Raw genomic sequence first — 17,129 nt, 5'->3', positions numbered from 1 at the left:
CATCTCATCAAATCCAATCAATGCCATGTATTGGAACAGCAGAAAGCTTGGATATGAAAAAAACTATTTAACTTTAAGGAAATGCAGCTGCTTTGAGGGAAGCCTCAGCTTTGTGGAGACAAAGCGCTCCTCCAAATTTCAGTGTTGTCAAAGTGACACTTCTCTTTTTTTTCTTCTTCTTCTCTGACAGCACCAGCTGGAATTGATAAACCACAGATTGTAGTTCAGTCAGCCAGAGAAGCCGACAGTGATGTCAGCTGATTCAACCCTCTCCACTACACCCCATCTCTCCGCTGCCATTAATTTTTCAGGGCTCAAAAATGTATTAATAGAGGGGTACTCCAGGTCCCTTTGGTTGAAGAATCCAGATGAAGATAAAACTCGCGCTAAAATACATGAGCCCCCCCCCCCCCCCCCCCCCCCCCCCCCCCCCACACACACACACACACACACACACACACACACACACACCCCAGCTCTGAATCATGAATGAGACCAGACTCTCACACTCTGCAGGAACGAGACAAGACCAGGAAAAATAGCATACAATGCTGCATCTTTAATCACCTGAGCTGTGACTGCACTTGATCTGCAGACGCCGGCTCGATCAGTGTTTTGCTGCATGCGAGGCTCATCTCACGGCTCGGAGTGCCTCCAGTCATTTAAAATTCATTTTCTGCTGGTACTCGAGTGGAGACTCGTAGTAGGCGGGAACGTGAAATTCCTTCCTAATCCTGCACACTTTGATTCACCACACACATGAATCAAAGATTTACCAAGCAGCTCTGTGGAGGAGTGGCGGCAATAATGATATTGAGTCCTAATCAAATAGCAGTAGGTTTTGGTTTTTTTTACACTAAATATTCAATTATTGAACCAAATAAACACAGCCATCAACTAAAATAGTCATAATCTATTTTCTTTGTTGATTGTGTGAGATATTTAGAAAGTGACCAAGGCGATACTGCTTTTCTTTTAAAGGTTTGCAAATCTGCAAATCTGTTGAACCCAAAACAACTTTAACGTGAAAAATAAGACCGTACTTCTAAAGGTATTTCAAAACAAGGTGCCTATTCTTCTTGTGCTCAATGTAGACATTGATCTCACGGAACTTTCAAAGTTGCACAGAAGTGAAAAAAGCCACAAAACAACCTTAAACTCCTCTCTGCCAATCTCGCTCTTCAAGAATCTTTGCGCATATAACCGATGAGCTCAAAGCTTTCTCGAAGCTTTCATGCGTGCCAACCCACGGGTTTTTTTTTTCCTCACAAATCTTGCACACCGCGGGAGTCAAGGAAGCGCCAACGTGTTCCCTAGCCAAGATTCTACCTCAAATAGTGGCACAAGACAAAGAGACTAATGGTGTTTTGATCTAAGCACACAAGCCGCAGAGATGACATAACACATGCCAGCTTCTTCATTTCTCCAGACCACACCAGGGGCGCTCCACGAAAGCGCTCGTCCCAATCTCCCCTGTGACACGACCCACTGAGCGCATTGAAAGGTTCTCCCTGCGTGCACACATGCTCCAAGCCCAAGTTTTACCATAATGAGCACAGTATATGGGAATAATTGTCAGACCGTTAAAGAGCTATGCGTCTCACTTTAGTTAATGCTTCTGAACCTTTATTCAAGTATTATATATTAAATGGTTAAACCTCTAGCAATGCACTCATTGTAAATGCCCTAATAGATGTAAGTGAACTGATAAATCACTGTGACTTTATTTTATTGGAAATAAACTAAATGTGACTGGAGTGGACTAGATTCCAATCGCTCTAATGAGGGACCTGCAGCAAACATTGTGTATAAATTGTCTTACGGTTGATGCTAGCTCTGACTCAAAGTGGTTGACAATTCCAGTGCACCTGCATTTACTGAGGCACTAATTAAAAATCCCATTAGGATTTTAGAGCCTGCCAAATTAATAGTTCCTTAAATATACAGATTTAGGTCTTTGGTCAAACACTTCGGTTGGTGGAAACCAGCCGTTCTCATGGGAAGCAGTTTTAATCCCGTGACCAAGAAAGGCTAATCTGTTATTACTGTGAGGAAAGAAAGAACCTCTTACTGACAAAAAAAGTCAAGCATCTGGGAGCAAAACTGGGAGAATGCTGATCACAAAAGAATCTGAAGGTTGATATAGAAAAACACATAAAACCGTGGCCCAAATCAAAACTACATCGTATAGATGGTCTAATGTTGGCGTGACATTGTTACAACACAAGAAGTTATGTAATTTTCCTTTTTTTGTGAAAAAATAAATAAATAATACTACCAGACGTGCATAGCAATCAAACTGCAACTTGAGAATGCTACTGTGAAAACTTCACAAGTAACAAGCAACAATGCATTTCCTTTGTTTATTCCCTTACTTTCATGTTTTCTTTGCTTTCCCCTGGAAACTTCCAGCTGTAATGTCCATCAACACCCCATTGAAAAATTGAGAGATTTCATCTTCCGTGTGCTGCCACTTCTATATACCAATAAATATAACATTACTGGAACAGCAGCATATTACAAAGATACACATTTTGTGAGGAGAGGGAATCGTTTTCCTGTGATTTACATATTTCTCTTCCAGCAGAAAATTATGTTTATTGATGGTCTGACGATGTCACTGATTTAAAAAGTGGAGGAGGTTGGAATGTGGACTTTATAGACTCCATACTACCCCACTGAGGTGGTCTGCATGAGAAATGGGGGGAAAAAAAGTAACACATAGCAAAAGACTGAGTATGGACCGATATCTGGTGCAAGGGAAAGGATCTGCAGTCTGATTAGTACAAATCAGGATTTTAACATTTTCAGGTAATAGTTAAGCAAAGGGTTCAGACATGGCAAACCCTACTTTCACCCATCAGTGAAATTGTTTTTGCTCGGATCAACCTTCGTCGGTCTATGTGCTGTTTGTCTACTTCTTATGCATACCGGGCTCCGCTCAGTGGGGTACTATGAACTTCATGTCCCACCCTCCTCCTCTCTCTGAGCCAGTGACATCATCGGAAACGTGTCCAGCCATAAGCACACTTCCCCCGAGGAGACCTGTAGTAGATCTACTATTCCAAACCACTCGTATACTAAAAAGGTAAGAAGAGTAACTGCACTCCAAAGTAGCATTTGTGTAGGGAATTAAACCACAGCTTCTGGTAGGAACACTTTGCAGGGCACATCCAGCTGGCATTATGTCAACATGAAACAAAAGAAAGTGCTCACAACACAGAGAAGAAAATGACACAAACTGCAAACATTGTGGCACAGAGTAGTCACTTGTCAGAAGAACCCCCCTCCTGAGCCATCGCTAATTTACTTAATAGCAGAATCATAATGTGCAAGGCAGCTCCCTGTCAAACATATGGACACTTGATTGCAAGAGGAGTTATTTTCAAACGGAGTCTAAAGGACTTTAGACAATCTGAACTGCAATCAGGATGCAATCAAAAGAAGGGAGCGATGATGAGACTGGACTGAGTCCAATCCCCTGTTGATCGCTGACAACAAATGAGTGCTGCCAGAGTTTTTAAATTACGAAGAATGGATAGGTGGATTCGTGCCCTCCTACAGAAAACATGCATGGTGTAAACGATGCTCGTGGAAATTAAGAGGAGACGGAAAATGTCATTATCTCTAATGGGTTATGGGGAAATTGTACAACTTAATTGGGAATTGGTATGTCAACGCTGTTAGTCTTCAAATTGGCAGATTGGACATATAGTGTATGACTTGAAGTGCAGTCGTAGTAGGCAGCGCACACATATTACAGCATGTCCAAGATGTGGGAAATAAAAAATAAATGAGCATAGTCTGGAAATCCCAGGATATGACGGGCTGTATGTTGATACGTCTCAGTAAATGTCTAAAATATTAGCTTTTACACCATTTGACTTGTTTATCCTCGATGCCAGAAGTCGAAGTTTCTGCAGACTGAGGGTTAAGAGCAGCCTGATGATAGCACAGACCGAAAATAGGCGATAATGTGTTAGGGATATTAAAATGACAGTTTAGGCAGAAAATAGAGAAAAGCAAACAGTTGTAGATTTTTACCTGAGTGGGCTTGCGTTCCCTGCGGTGTTTTCTGCTGTTTACCCCTTCTCGGATATCCATGTTACACCGCGCATCTATTCACTCCTTCAGCCCCCTGCAACTCCCAGCGTCGAGTCGACGGCGACAGTGAAGTTCCGTCTCTTCCAAAGTGCAGATATTGTGCTCTCGTAGAAATGGACCCAAAACTCTCCTCTCGCCTCTTCGGAGGCAGGCTACCTTTAAACGCTGGCGTCCACTCTTTCCCCCTCTTAGTGCCTTCGGTGTTTTTAGAGTCCTCCGCTCTCCACAGTCCAGTCCTCCCCTCAGCACATTCGTGTATAGGGCACCGCGGCAGTCCCGCTCGCACCGCCGCCAGGCTGAAAGGAACCAAACCCGCAGCTGTGTGAAGGGTTTTTTTTTTTAGATGACGGTGTAGGAATTAATTTTAGGAGCAGAAAGTGCTCACGGTCTAGTTGACGGCGGGGTTCGGTCTGAGCGTCGGGTTGGTCCACACAGGATGAGGACTGTAGTAGCCTGCGGCGGCAGTGGCACATGGGGCATCGGAGATTGGTATACAGTAAACCCAATGGGCTGTCGTAGGTGGACTGCAGGTTCACGGCACGTTCTCCTCCACGTCCCATCCTTAAGATAACACGAAGACTAACGAGTCTATACATGATCTTCCTTATCTGAAATTTGTGTTGCTATTGTCTGTATCTTTTTCCTTTTCTTCCTAAGGATTTTAAATATAAGCATTAAAAAATGTTTACATGCTTATTAGGATGTTTTTACCTGAAGTAGAAATACTAATTTGGATAAATATTCTACAAGTAAAAGCCCTGCATTTAAAATATAACTCACGCGGAGAGTAAAAATACATCAATGTTATTATAAAATGTCAAAACGTAAAAGTTATTGCCTCCACACACATAGTCCACACACAGGTGTTTTCACTTATGTTGTCTAATTAGAGCTCTTCTCAGGACTGCAGGACTGATTGACATACTCCTGGCCCTTGATGTACTGTATCTGTATCAAGTTATCAGTTATATTATCAGTACATAGAGTTTACCCAACTACGTACACCGGGCAAGGCTTGATTAGCCAGAAGAATTGAAAAAAACACCTTTGTAAGTGTGCAGCGCCTTTAATCTGCAAACTAACTGGTTGATTACCGCTGTCAAGCAAATACAGCAGAGTTAGAAGTATAGGCCCAGAACAAGGAAATACTTATGTAAATTATAGGTACCTCAGAGTTGTACTCCTTATCAGTCACATGCCACTGTCAAAGAATGTAACAGACATTCATGGGAAAAATTGCACAAAAAATATTATAAAAAGACAAAACTGCAGCAACTAAATCACCATCACAGAGGTAGCAGTGTACAGTAATGTCAAATCTTTACACTGTGCACTGTATTATTGTTACGGAAAGTAAACAAGACAGCTATAGTTTATATTTACTCAAGTTACATTTTGTCTGCTGGCCTATTTGTTACATTTTCATTTGGTAACAGAAGCCTTTTTTCAGCTCTGTTGGTTTGCCTCCTGCTGCTTTGAAAGTCACAGAAAAAAGTGATGATTAAGGTATTCCACTTCAAATAACCTGTACCTTTGTAGCAAAAATGATTCACAGCAATTTATCATGAGGTGTGTGTGATATGGCATAGTAACACAAAATTAGGAAGAAACAGATCTGTATAATGGGTGTGCATTTGTTTCTATCATTTTCTACTTCTACTCAACAAAACTGCCACCTCATGAAGTTTAAACAGTCCGAACTTGTTATATGCACTGTGCCTGTGGCTCATAATCCACTCATAATGTTGAGTGGGATTTAAGAGAATCTACTTCAGTTTGAGCCAATGGGAGAGTGATAATTACAGCAGAAATCACTGAATGCCCCGCTGAGCCTTGGAAAGGCAAAGGGGGAAGAAAAAGAAAAAAAGAGTATTTGGATTAACTTACTGAATGAACAATTAGTATAGTCACCCAAACACACAGCTAATAATGACACATCAAAGCTCCAAGGAACACTTAATAGTATAGGCATCCTAAACACAAATAACTGCCGCTGGGCTCGACCATTTCATGAATTCTTTAACGCTCAAGACTGGAGGGAAATTTTCTTATCATTTTACTGTGATGATTCTAACCAAAAGAAAAACTAATAGAATTTTACCTCATGCAGCTTTACTCATTTCCTCGGCTCTGCAGAGACTGCACAGCGACCATCCCTGTGCGACAATGAGCTTTTCATTGTTGTTTGGAAGATGTCATTTAAATACATGAATTACGTTTGTCCCGAGGCTGTAAATGAGATGCTGAAATGAGTAACTTGTCAACGCCACCAGGAGTCAGAAAGACCAGCATTTATCTCAGAGCAAGAGAGGGCAGAATATTCTCTGCAAAGGTGTCACACTGCCACACGCCCTTTTAGACACATTTAAACCGATGATCTTAAATAAATATTGCCTTTAATTTCAAACATTTTCCCTAATTTGTTCATGTCATACTGTTGTATGTAAAGCTCCTTTTACATCCACCTCAGAGAAAGGCTCAAGTTAGACCTATAAATCCTCAATTAATTAATAGGTATAAGAGAAGTATATAATTTGTAATCCTCTATTTATCTATCTCTTAATTTGATTTTCAACTCTGTTTCACTTCAGAATAAGTCTTGCTGACATATTACCTGTATCCTTGTTGCCATTAATAGGTATCTTCTTTGTAGAGGCTTATTTGGAGGTAGGGATTTGTCTTTAGCCAAAAAGCTAACTAGCCTGCAAATACCTGCTTCTTGACTTGCTAGTTGGTTCTTCACAGTATAGTAGCAGCTGAATTAACATGTTGAATCTGAGATTACTCTCGTGTTCTGTAGCACAGTAAAATAAAACCTTGTTTTTACTTCTGATTTTAAAATTTTTCTTTCTGCCTTTTCGGTGGGACTGGTTTAATTGGTGCTTGTGAGAAGCGATGAGGTGAAGGGGGTAATAAACTGGACATGAGCGGCCTGTCAGAGCAGGTTTTTTTGCCACAGATGGTAAGGTGTGAATTGACTGAGTTAGGGCAATCCTCCCTGCCCTTGTCTCTGCATGGTGTCACTCAGTTTTAATCAAATGAAGGACAGTCAACAGCTCAGTAGCCTGCTCAGCAATGCAGACAGCACACTGGAGCTTATCCTTAGGACAACAGGATGTGGCGGTAAACCAGCGGCTGATGCCTGCGGTCTATATACTTTTCTGACCTGCAAAACCGGACCAGGAATGACATTACGATTTTTCAGCTGCAGTGGGCATCAACTACTTGATCTTTCATTTTGGCTTTTGATTGGACATATTTCATGCTCATTTAATAATTATGCTGATGACAGCCAAACCTTACAGCCTGATAAGAACATGCTATTTTGTCAAACATGGAGTAAATCTGTGACTTAGTTAAGGCCTCACTTGGTTTAAGCTGTTTATACAAATATATACAGGAAAAAAAAACATGAGATTGAGATTCACTTTTGCACTAAACCACTCATTTCCATGATTAAACTCATGATGGATTCCTGTCCACCAAATGTGTCAAAAGCAAGAAATATAAACAACAAAGCATCATTGAAAGTGCGGTGTCCTGCCATGTTTTATGGCTGACATTGAAATGAATCTGTGTAATAGACTAAGGAAGAGCAGGAGTAATATGTTTACATCCACAGTACCCATTTAATATCAAAGTGGGGCAGGCATGTCACCAAGGTCTGGGTGCTGAAATGATTTGTCGATTAATTGATTAGTTGCTCGTTCCATCTTCTGAAATGTGGTTATTTGCCGCTTTGTAGCAGTTTTATAGCATTGTAAATTCAATGCCTTAGGGTTTTGGGCTGCTGGTTGGACCGCATAAGCAATCTAAAGACATCATCTTGGGCCCTGGGAGCTTCTGATGATCATCCTTCACTGTTTGTCGACATTTTATAGACTCACTGATTAGTAAACTAATCAACAAAAACAATTCAGTTATGGTTTGTTGCAAATCTATAGTCCCTAAAGAGTGAATTCTCTTCTCCACAGTTTACATACAAGTGGGCTCATCTCAAGGGTGTTGAGTGGTAGATTTTAGGAGCTGAAGCTCACAAGACAAGTATTGTTCAGAAACTAAAGAAGCATGGTGGACACGTTAAGACATACAATCACAGATGTTCAGTGTGTGTAGTACTTGTGTTTGAAGCCTGGGATTTGACAGTTAGCTGCCTTCGGTCTGTCACAAAGTCCGATATCCACCCACTCATTGAGGGAGCAGTGTCGACCTGCAACACATTGCTGTGTGGCAGATTCAGGATAATAGTGTTGAAAGCAGAGGTGAAGATAATCTCAGAATACAAAGCAGATATTAGAAATGGAAATGTACATTATGCCGTCACCAAATATATTTGAAGGAAGCTGAAGCGCTGTTTAGGTTCATTGGAGGTATCGAGTTATAAAGAGGTGAGGTCACTAGACCTCGAAGATGCAATTGTTGCTTACTACTATAGCCTAACACACCTGAATCTCCAAACAAAACTGTCAGCTGTCAGGTTGCATAACATGGAATAAAAATGGTGTCATCTCTTGTTCTGCTGCATCGACTTCCCTTTATGAGTTCAACAAGGGGATATTGTCGAGAAAACAAATAAAAAAATGTTGTAGAACCATTCAGTGGGAACATCTTTTGATAGCAGTGAACAGTTTCGATGTTTGTTCTACTGCAAATGTTTCCTCATTATGTTGGTAATAAACATAATCTGAGTGTCAGTGTATTTCCTCTAAACTACATTTGCTGATAGAAGTTTGTTGTTCAACATCATTTTCAGGAGACAGGGTTAGAAATTTGGGTCAGCCACTACTCAAACATTTTTGGGTTTTAAAGAGTCTTGCCTTCCCAAAGTGTAGGCGGCATCATTAAACTGCTATTGAAAAGAGAGACATATAATGGATATATGCAGACCTTCAATACTGTAGAGCCTAATGGTCAAAGGGAGGTAACAGATTTGAGTCAATTTTTATGATAGAATAATATGTTTCTTTTGTGTATCTGCAGGAAATTTACCTCAATTTAGTAAGAGTTGAGTCTCACAGATCTCCCTCGCCCACCCTCCCAATATTTTGTCAGTATGAGATGTAATTTATATGCCTGATACTGCCAAGACTTCTGCTTATAATATTTGGATAAGATTCACCTTTTTGTAGCTACATTAGCTTCTACAATCCTACCATACCATCATGTGATGGACATAAGAATCCACAATGTTTGCACATGTTTTGAACAATTGACTCAATAAATTAAGTTGATCTGGACATTCTTGGTGTGTGCCATAATAATAGTGACTTGCTGAAATATCAGTTTCTGCCAGTTGTCAAACAAAAAAAAAAAGATCAGTAGCCGTTTTAATGAATACAGCTTAACTGACATGAGCTAAATTAAGCAAAACCATTATTTTGACAGAGATACCCATTATCTAATGACACAGGTGTAATACCAAGGAAGCTCTGGGAAATACTTACACAAAAAGACAGAACTACTTTTTTCTAATTACTCATGTTAGTTTGAAATAGCCGCAACATCAGGGCTTTGATATTGACATGCGACTACTGGCTCCACGGGCCAAATTATCTGTGTAGGAGATATCTCACAGAAAATCAAGAGTTTTTTTCTCTTTCCACAAGCCTTCACTTGCTGCACACTAATGACTGTCTAGCCAAAGCATTTAACCTTGAGCCAATCTGTCTTCTCACTTAGAAAAGCTGAGTTCTTGAACCATGAAATGGAGGTACTTGTCCCTCTGAAAGGAGGTTACAACCCAGACTACTTCAAGTTTAAGCAATAATTCCCATTATTGAAGTCGTCATTATCAAAACTTTGCTATTTCAATCTGCTTTGTATGTTAAGTGTCACGATAAATTCCCAACATACCATTTTAAAACACTGGACACACAACACATGGGCGTTATTAAAATAAATCAGGATGGTATACCTGTCCAAACACAGCAGATGTGATGACAAATAAGCAGAATTAATTTGTCACACTCATCCTGTTCCAAAGTACTTCTGCTGCCAGTAAATGTATTTCTAAAAGTGTGGGTATGATCCTGTGTCTATGTACCCAGCTGTCTCAATGCAACCGGAGAGCAATGTGAAAGGGTCGAAGGAACGTGGCAAATCACCCACTGAATGTAACACAATCAAAGCAAAACCTGTATGAAGAAATGCCCTCTGAATTTTGATTTCTGAGTGTGTGTGTGTGTGTGTGTGTGTGTGTGTGTGTGTGTGTGTGTGTGTGTGTGTGTGTGTGTGTGTGTGTTTGTTTGCTCCTATGCAAATTAAATATTTTCTGAAACACGTCACACTTCTGAAGGAGGATCTGAAATACACCAAAAAAGATTTATATGATACATATCCCCTGGAGCCTTTAGTCACTATGGTATTTAAGACATATTCCAGATTTGAAGTGACAGCTACTTCTTCAAAGAACAAACTGACAGTGACAAAATGACAACCTTTGTTGTGCATTAAAATCTGAAAAAGTTGTATATTTGTATGTTGTGTGTTGCATGCCCTCGAGGTGTTTTCACTAATTTGTATATGAGAGATGTATGGGAGATTTGCTATTATTTAGCTTTTCTGTATTTTTCATATATTGTTGTGGATGTTTGTCAATCTCCTGAAGCATACGAAGGCCACCTACTTGCGGGCACATTTTGTTTAGCAACATGATTAATACATTAATATATTTAGCCCGAACTCAATGTGCTTGGGTAATTCAAAAATACATTCTTCTACTGCTGTGATGATCAGTAATGAATATGCTTTTATACGCAGCTTTTCATGAGAATCCTCGCTCTCATCTCACAGCTTGAAAAGAAGTTATTCTCTGAATGAAATGCAAATTGAAATTTGCTGTGATGACACCTACATTCAGTGAGAAATCATCAATGTGGACATTGGAGGAAATGTGGGTATATATTTGCACCTGTAAATACATGAATTATTTCAAACGCTTGTCTCTGCGTCTGATTGAAAGTAAGCACAGAACCAGCAGAACCAGCAGAACCTCGAAACAGCCATGTTTCCTAACTGCACATGGATCTAACATCATGGGCAACTTCCCTTCCCTTTCTCTCAGCTAGCGTTAACATTGTAATGTCGGGTCACAGATAAAGAAAATGTATAACCAGTTAATTGCTGATGGGTAAGGCATACTGCAGTTCCTCACATAAAGATGCTTTGAAGCCTCACACATGTAAACAGATCTGCATGCATGGATGAATATGCAGGGAAGCTAAGTCAGAGATTAAATTGTTTGAAATGATTCATGTGAAAATCATGTTATGCTAGTGATCACCTGTCAACCTTTACCGTGTCCACATTTAGTCATGCAGTAATTAGTATTTTGATAAGATTATGTGTACACTGGTTACAATTACACATCAGCAAACCAGAAAGTGCTGCAGGCCTGCCACAGGAAAAGGCTTTTGCCCTTTTTTCCATTTCATACAGTTTTACATTACCATCAGAGGCTGTATTGTACCTGCTCCAACAGAGGACATGAGAGAAACACTGGGAATTGCAACACTTGTGCTCTGAGATTTAGGGAGCGATATGGTTAAGCTTTCATATTCTTTGTCTCCAGTACACCTCTGCAGTGGCAGCAATTGTGTCTCTCCTGTCTAATGAATAATGCACACTAAGACATCCTGAGTTATCCAAAACCAAGTCCCTCTTATCCCTGTTTGAGTGCATTGATTTCCAAGCTCTCACCAGCATCTGCAGAGGCTCAAAGGCTGCTCCTGTGCGTGTGGTCGGGGATAAAAGAATAACAACAAGCAAGCATCAAGCTTGTAGTGCACTCGTGGATACTCTGGAGTTCACTACCTGGCGCTCAGATGAAAGCAGAGGCCACGTCATCACGGTGCTTATGATATCTGTAATTAGATATTCAGTTGAACCTGATCTGTGGAGACTCTGTTAACTTTGCTGTGATCACCTACAAAACAGGTAGCTGACACTTGGCCCTGGTGAGGCTTACCCTATTTCAAGGCGAGGGCTTGCAGTAAATCCTTTGTAATTATCTACTGGCACAAGGAGACGGCTTTTAATGAGCTGTGGACGAGGATGCTGAAACAGCCTCTGTACTACAGTTGAACCAAACAATTCTCATTTTTCACAATCGGTAACATCACTCACCCAAGGGAAATGATTATGTGCAACATCTATTGTAATCATAGCAGCGTATTAGTGAGGATGAGAGCAGCAATGGTTTATTAATTTGTAAAATATTAGAGTGAGGAAAACAACATGTATTCAAACAGACATTTACTTTAGATCATCAAGTCGTACACGTTTTACTGTATTCCCCTGGGTGCAAGCAGTTTATCTTATTATACTACATTTTGCTGGAGCAGCATACATATTTTCCAGTTTCAATGCTGCATGAAAAATTATTGGTTTCACAGTGTAAAGAGGTGCGAGAGGTGTACAACTATGGTTATTTCTCACTACAGTCTCGCTTAGTCCGCTTAAGAACATGTTTTAGTCTCTAGATGCCACGTCTCTATGCAGAAAAGAAGATAGACAACAACAAAAAACACTATATTATAGACGACGGTTTCAGAATTCAAGGTCTTTCTACTGTCACCATCTGTCCCATATTTAACAATTTCAGATTAAATCAATATTAATCTTCTGCTGACCAAAAGGGACTTCACTCTCATTTAAATAAACCAATTCAATTTGATAAGGAGCCAGACTATTTGGATAAGCATGGCGAGCAAATCAGCATGAGATACTCTCTTGGAGATTGTCTATTTTCTCCCCTTTCCTTGATTGCTTAAAGGACTTGGCGCACTGGAAAGTAAGTTTAGTGGAGTTTCATCACTGCTGGGGACAAGGGGTTTCACAAAGGCTTGCAGAATACTCAAATAACTCAAGTATTTAAAGGCCACCAGTGCAAGGTATTTGGTATAATCTCACCTCTCAAGTCAAAATATAGGAATCAGAGAAATGAACGCCCCATATAATCCAACTCAAGGGAACATTTTTCACTGTGTTCCAAAATGCATGGAAATCAATATTTAATCTGCACCAAATATTGGAAAATGCACAAAAGAGCCCAAGATACTAAAAGCTAGACTGTCAATGGAATGACTAATCTTTTGGAATTGATTGGAAATAAACTTTGGAAAAGCGTTGCTGTTGAATTAAGTGGACTTCAGAATGTCACACCTTGTGTTTACAGTCAAACCCAACAATCTCAGGGGGCGAAATAAGTTTACCCTTGACAGTCACTGGATTCTCCACTGTCGATTGATGAATAGGCATTTGTGATGGATAAGAAATACATTCCATGGCTAGAACAAAGCATCAGCGTTGCAGACAGAGACTTGTTGTCTTGTTGAAGGTGACCTCAGCATTAGACAGAACAATACGTTTGCGTGACATTGCGGCTGCTGTGGGTATGATCAAGATGGTAATTCATGCCTGCGTTGTACAATGTCTTGTCTGCCTGAAACGGGTGTGTGTGTGAGTGTGTGTGTGTGTGTGTATGTATTCACAGTCTGAGGGATATGTCTTATGCTTGTTCTAATAGGCTTTGCTCCAGTGAGTGCCGGGCTTACAGGTGTACTGCCTCCTATACCAACACACACACACACACACACACACACACACACACACACACACACACACACACACACACACACACAAGGTAACAAGGTAACAAGGTAACATTAGATTTCAGGAGTCATCTCACCTTTCTACTTTGCATGCCACTTAGTTTGTCCCTGCCTCTAATGGGAAGCCGTTTTCACATTACTAATCCGCTATACTATATTGTCCAATGCAGCTACTTTTCAGGAACTACGGAAACAGGCTCCATATTGTTTGTGATTTCATTGAAATGGTGATCACTGATCACATATATCATTTTGTGTAATAACTATTTTGGAGGAAAATCAATGAGCTGAATTTGATAAAAAGCCAAAATGAGCACGTACATTGTGCTGACGGGTCTGAAAACACAGACACAACCAGACCATTGCATTGGTTACCACTGGCCCATTAAAAATCTGCATCCGCACTTTAAAACGGCTGCTTTAGCATTTGCTTGAAAATGCTCTATGTGGTATCTCTGGGCCAGAGCACATGAAAACCTGGCCACCAACTGGGACACCTGGCAATCCAATCTGTCACAAATGTGTCACACACCTCTTGGACTCGGTAACAGAGAGGACACATGATCCCAGAGCACAGAGCTAGCACCGCCCTGGAGGGGCTCTCATCTCTGACAACAGGTACATCTGTTCCTCATGATCTGTCCCAGAAAGGACCAGCAGAACCACAACATCCAATGGCACTAACAAGGTAGTTACAACGTCAGCATGAAGAAGATTATGTTTCCACAGAGGGGTCTCAATTTTCTTGCGGTTTTTAAAGCATTTGATTTAATTTGGCCACAATTTTTTGTCATAATAACTTAATGAGTGCGTTTCCCATTTTTTTAAAGACTTTTTCCAGAAAAAAAGGAATGTGTTGGCAACATTTCCAGGCCTGTCTCTTAAAGAAAAGGGCCCAGTGAGAGACGGACAGCCGGCCTCACAGTTGGTCACTGCATCATCTTGCCAAGGTTAGGAAAAGTCATAGTCACCACATGCCTCCTAACCAGAGCCACATCACTGATGTACCTCTATTAGATGCACAAATAAAAAGAAGGACATGTTGTGTTGACACCCAATATAAACTTAATGTCTGGAATTTGAGCAACATTAATGGTGATGTCAGAATTACACACGTAGTAATGTGTTCTACAAATCATCAAGAAAATAATAGTTTTAGCATACAAAAACACCCTGCCCACGGACATGTCTGATTTTTCCTGATAGCTCAGTAGGATGACAAATTCACAAAAGACGCGAAGTGTTAAGACTTGAAACAGTCTGCAGGAGACTCGCTCCAAGCACAGCTCAGTCCTGATGAACACTTAAGCCCCCAACAGACTCTGTGACAGCATGTCACTAATAGACCATGGATTAATATTTCATGCATATTAGGGCCCTTAAATTATAAAGTGTCTGTAATTTACATTGAGCAGAACACCAATAAATGAGGGAACATTCTGAATTTTTTGTGACTTATTTCGCACAATCACACACATACTGTACACACATAGTGTGTAAATACAGTAGTAATTGCCTCTGCATTAAAATTATATTAGAATATGTTTAAACATTTTTCATTTTTATTTGAATAATGAAAAGGCAAGCTCATCCACTAGTTTATTAAATCACGAAAAATGCCGAGACCAGATTGGGAGAAGATGAATAAGCAGCAGCTCCACAAGGTGTTGTAATTCATCAAAGCTTCGACTCCACATAATGTAATGCTTACTCACTAAATCCTCTTTTCTGCTGGCATTAAGTCTCCACCATACAAATCAGCAAGACTTGCCACTGCCCATCATCTATTGACAAATACGTGTAATCCAAAAAATATGTATTCATTCATGTAATTAGCCTTCTTTGAATGAGTAGAGCATTGAGCTACACAATACTCCCATTCATCTTAAATTATCAGATATTCTGGCATCAATGCAATTTACATGTAAATGTAAAATGTAAACTATTTCTCACTTGTCTTAATCACTGTGCTTTTCTAAAAAATGTAAAAGGAAAGAAACAAGAATCTATTCATATTTCTTTTTCACATGTGTTCCCAGCAATTAGTCATGTAAGTGTCACCAGAGCTTCACTAACTTCTAATAAAAATAGATGCTACATGATGTCAGTCTTCTTCCCCTCCAAAAATCTTCCAGCTAATGCATACTATTCTGAAAAGTAGGGAGGAAGGGGAAGGGAATTGGGTGTGTGATTCACTGGAGTGGACGCTCGAACTGCGAGCATGCAAACACGGGTCAGCACATAGATCCACTCAGGAGAAGAGCCACCCGCAGGCTACAACATGCAGCTAAAGGTAGAGCGCTCATTGAGGAACATTATAATGATGTTTGTCAATGCCAATGATTCTGCTTGAGTAGAGAACAAGAGGGGAGCGAGTGGCTTTGTACCCAATGGAGCAGAAGAATGACTGAGAGAGGGGGGGGTAATGGGGCGGGGGGGGGGGGGGGGGGTTGATAAGATAGGGTGGTACGCTGAGCCGGCCAATGCTGGCTGTGAAGTGTGATTGTGTGGTGTGGGAGAAGGTATGCAGTACCTTCTCTGCTGATGACCACATTACATGAACATCAGCTAATGATTTAATGGTTTGCAATTAAACAGATGTTGTTTGTGATTGTATAGTGCAGTGGTTGGAGACTCCAGTGATGTTGTGGCATACTGGTCATTACCGGCATGGATTTGTGTCAAGCTGTGGGAAATGTCAGACTCATCCTATTATGTTTCCTGTTCAGCTGCGGCCACAACGTAGCCACAGGTCACACTACAGCACGGACAAAAGGCCGTAGCTGGACTTTGATTTGGCGTTCATCCCAATAACCTCACTTTTTGACCCCATTCAGTCCCATCAACTGTTAGCTTACCCAGACTTGGGGATGTATAGCCCCAAGGCACTGTTGTAGGTCAGTGGCTTGACCCAACAATACCATAGTGAAAAATACTTTTTCTGACCCACTGTAAATCCTCTGACCGCATGTTAGACCTAAACCACATGAAATAACTGACAGCGAAACAATGAGCTCAAAGCCACTATAAAGCTCCGTAAAGCCAAGAGGAGCTGCATGTTCTTCACTACAAACAACCCCTTTCACATTGACATTTGATACATTATTATAAAAAATATAGATTACAGCCGCCCTAAGCTTGCTGCGAAAAAGGTTTCTCCACGAGTGTATCAAATTATCTGACGTATAAAGCCTGGTGAAATATGCTCTCAGAGAGAAGGAAGAGGAAAAGGTCTCTTGCATGTCAGTGTAACTACTGCAGCAGCCGGTCACAAAATTTCAAAGAGGAAAAATTGGATTGCTGATTTGATGTTTTCAGCCCCGGAGTGTGAAAATGCAGAATAATTTGTCGCATACAATTGTGGTGTTGGTGAGAACACAGTGATTGGAGGGCTGTTGTGTTAGCTACTCTGAA

General features: G+C 40.6%; 1 protein-coding gene across 5 annotated transcripts in view; it reads right to left on the bottom strand.

The window, feature by feature from the left end:
- Positions 1-17,129, bottom strand: part of cntn3a.1 (contactin 3a, tandem duplicate 1) — a 101,364-nt gene that overhangs the window by 74,679 nt on the left and 9,556 nt on the right. For 2 of the 5 annotated variants that reach the window (XM_068732637.1, XM_068732641.1), the window contains exon 1: positions 4,045-4,576. The exons of 1 other annotated variant lie outside the window; for it this stretch is intronic. The gene's annotated coding sequence lies outside the window, so the exon portion shown is untranslated. Of the gene's footprint in view, positions 1-4,044; positions 4,578-17,129 lie in introns of those variants that run through there. 2 more of the 5 variants (XM_068732638.1, XM_068732640.1) reach the window with 2 other exon arrangements.

The sequence above is a fragment of the Cebidichthys violaceus genome, unplaced genomic scaffold (assembly GCF_023349555.1).
Source record: "Cebidichthys violaceus isolate CVI_PGR_0920_01 unplaced genomic scaffold, fCebVio1.0.p SCAF_6, whole genome shotgun sequence".
NCBI lineage: Eukaryota > Metazoa > Chordata > Actinopteri > Perciformes > Stichaeidae > Cebidichthys > Cebidichthys violaceus.
The sequence above is the reverse complement of the archived record's forward strand: the minus strand, read 5'-3'. Positions and strand labels throughout refer to the sequence as shown.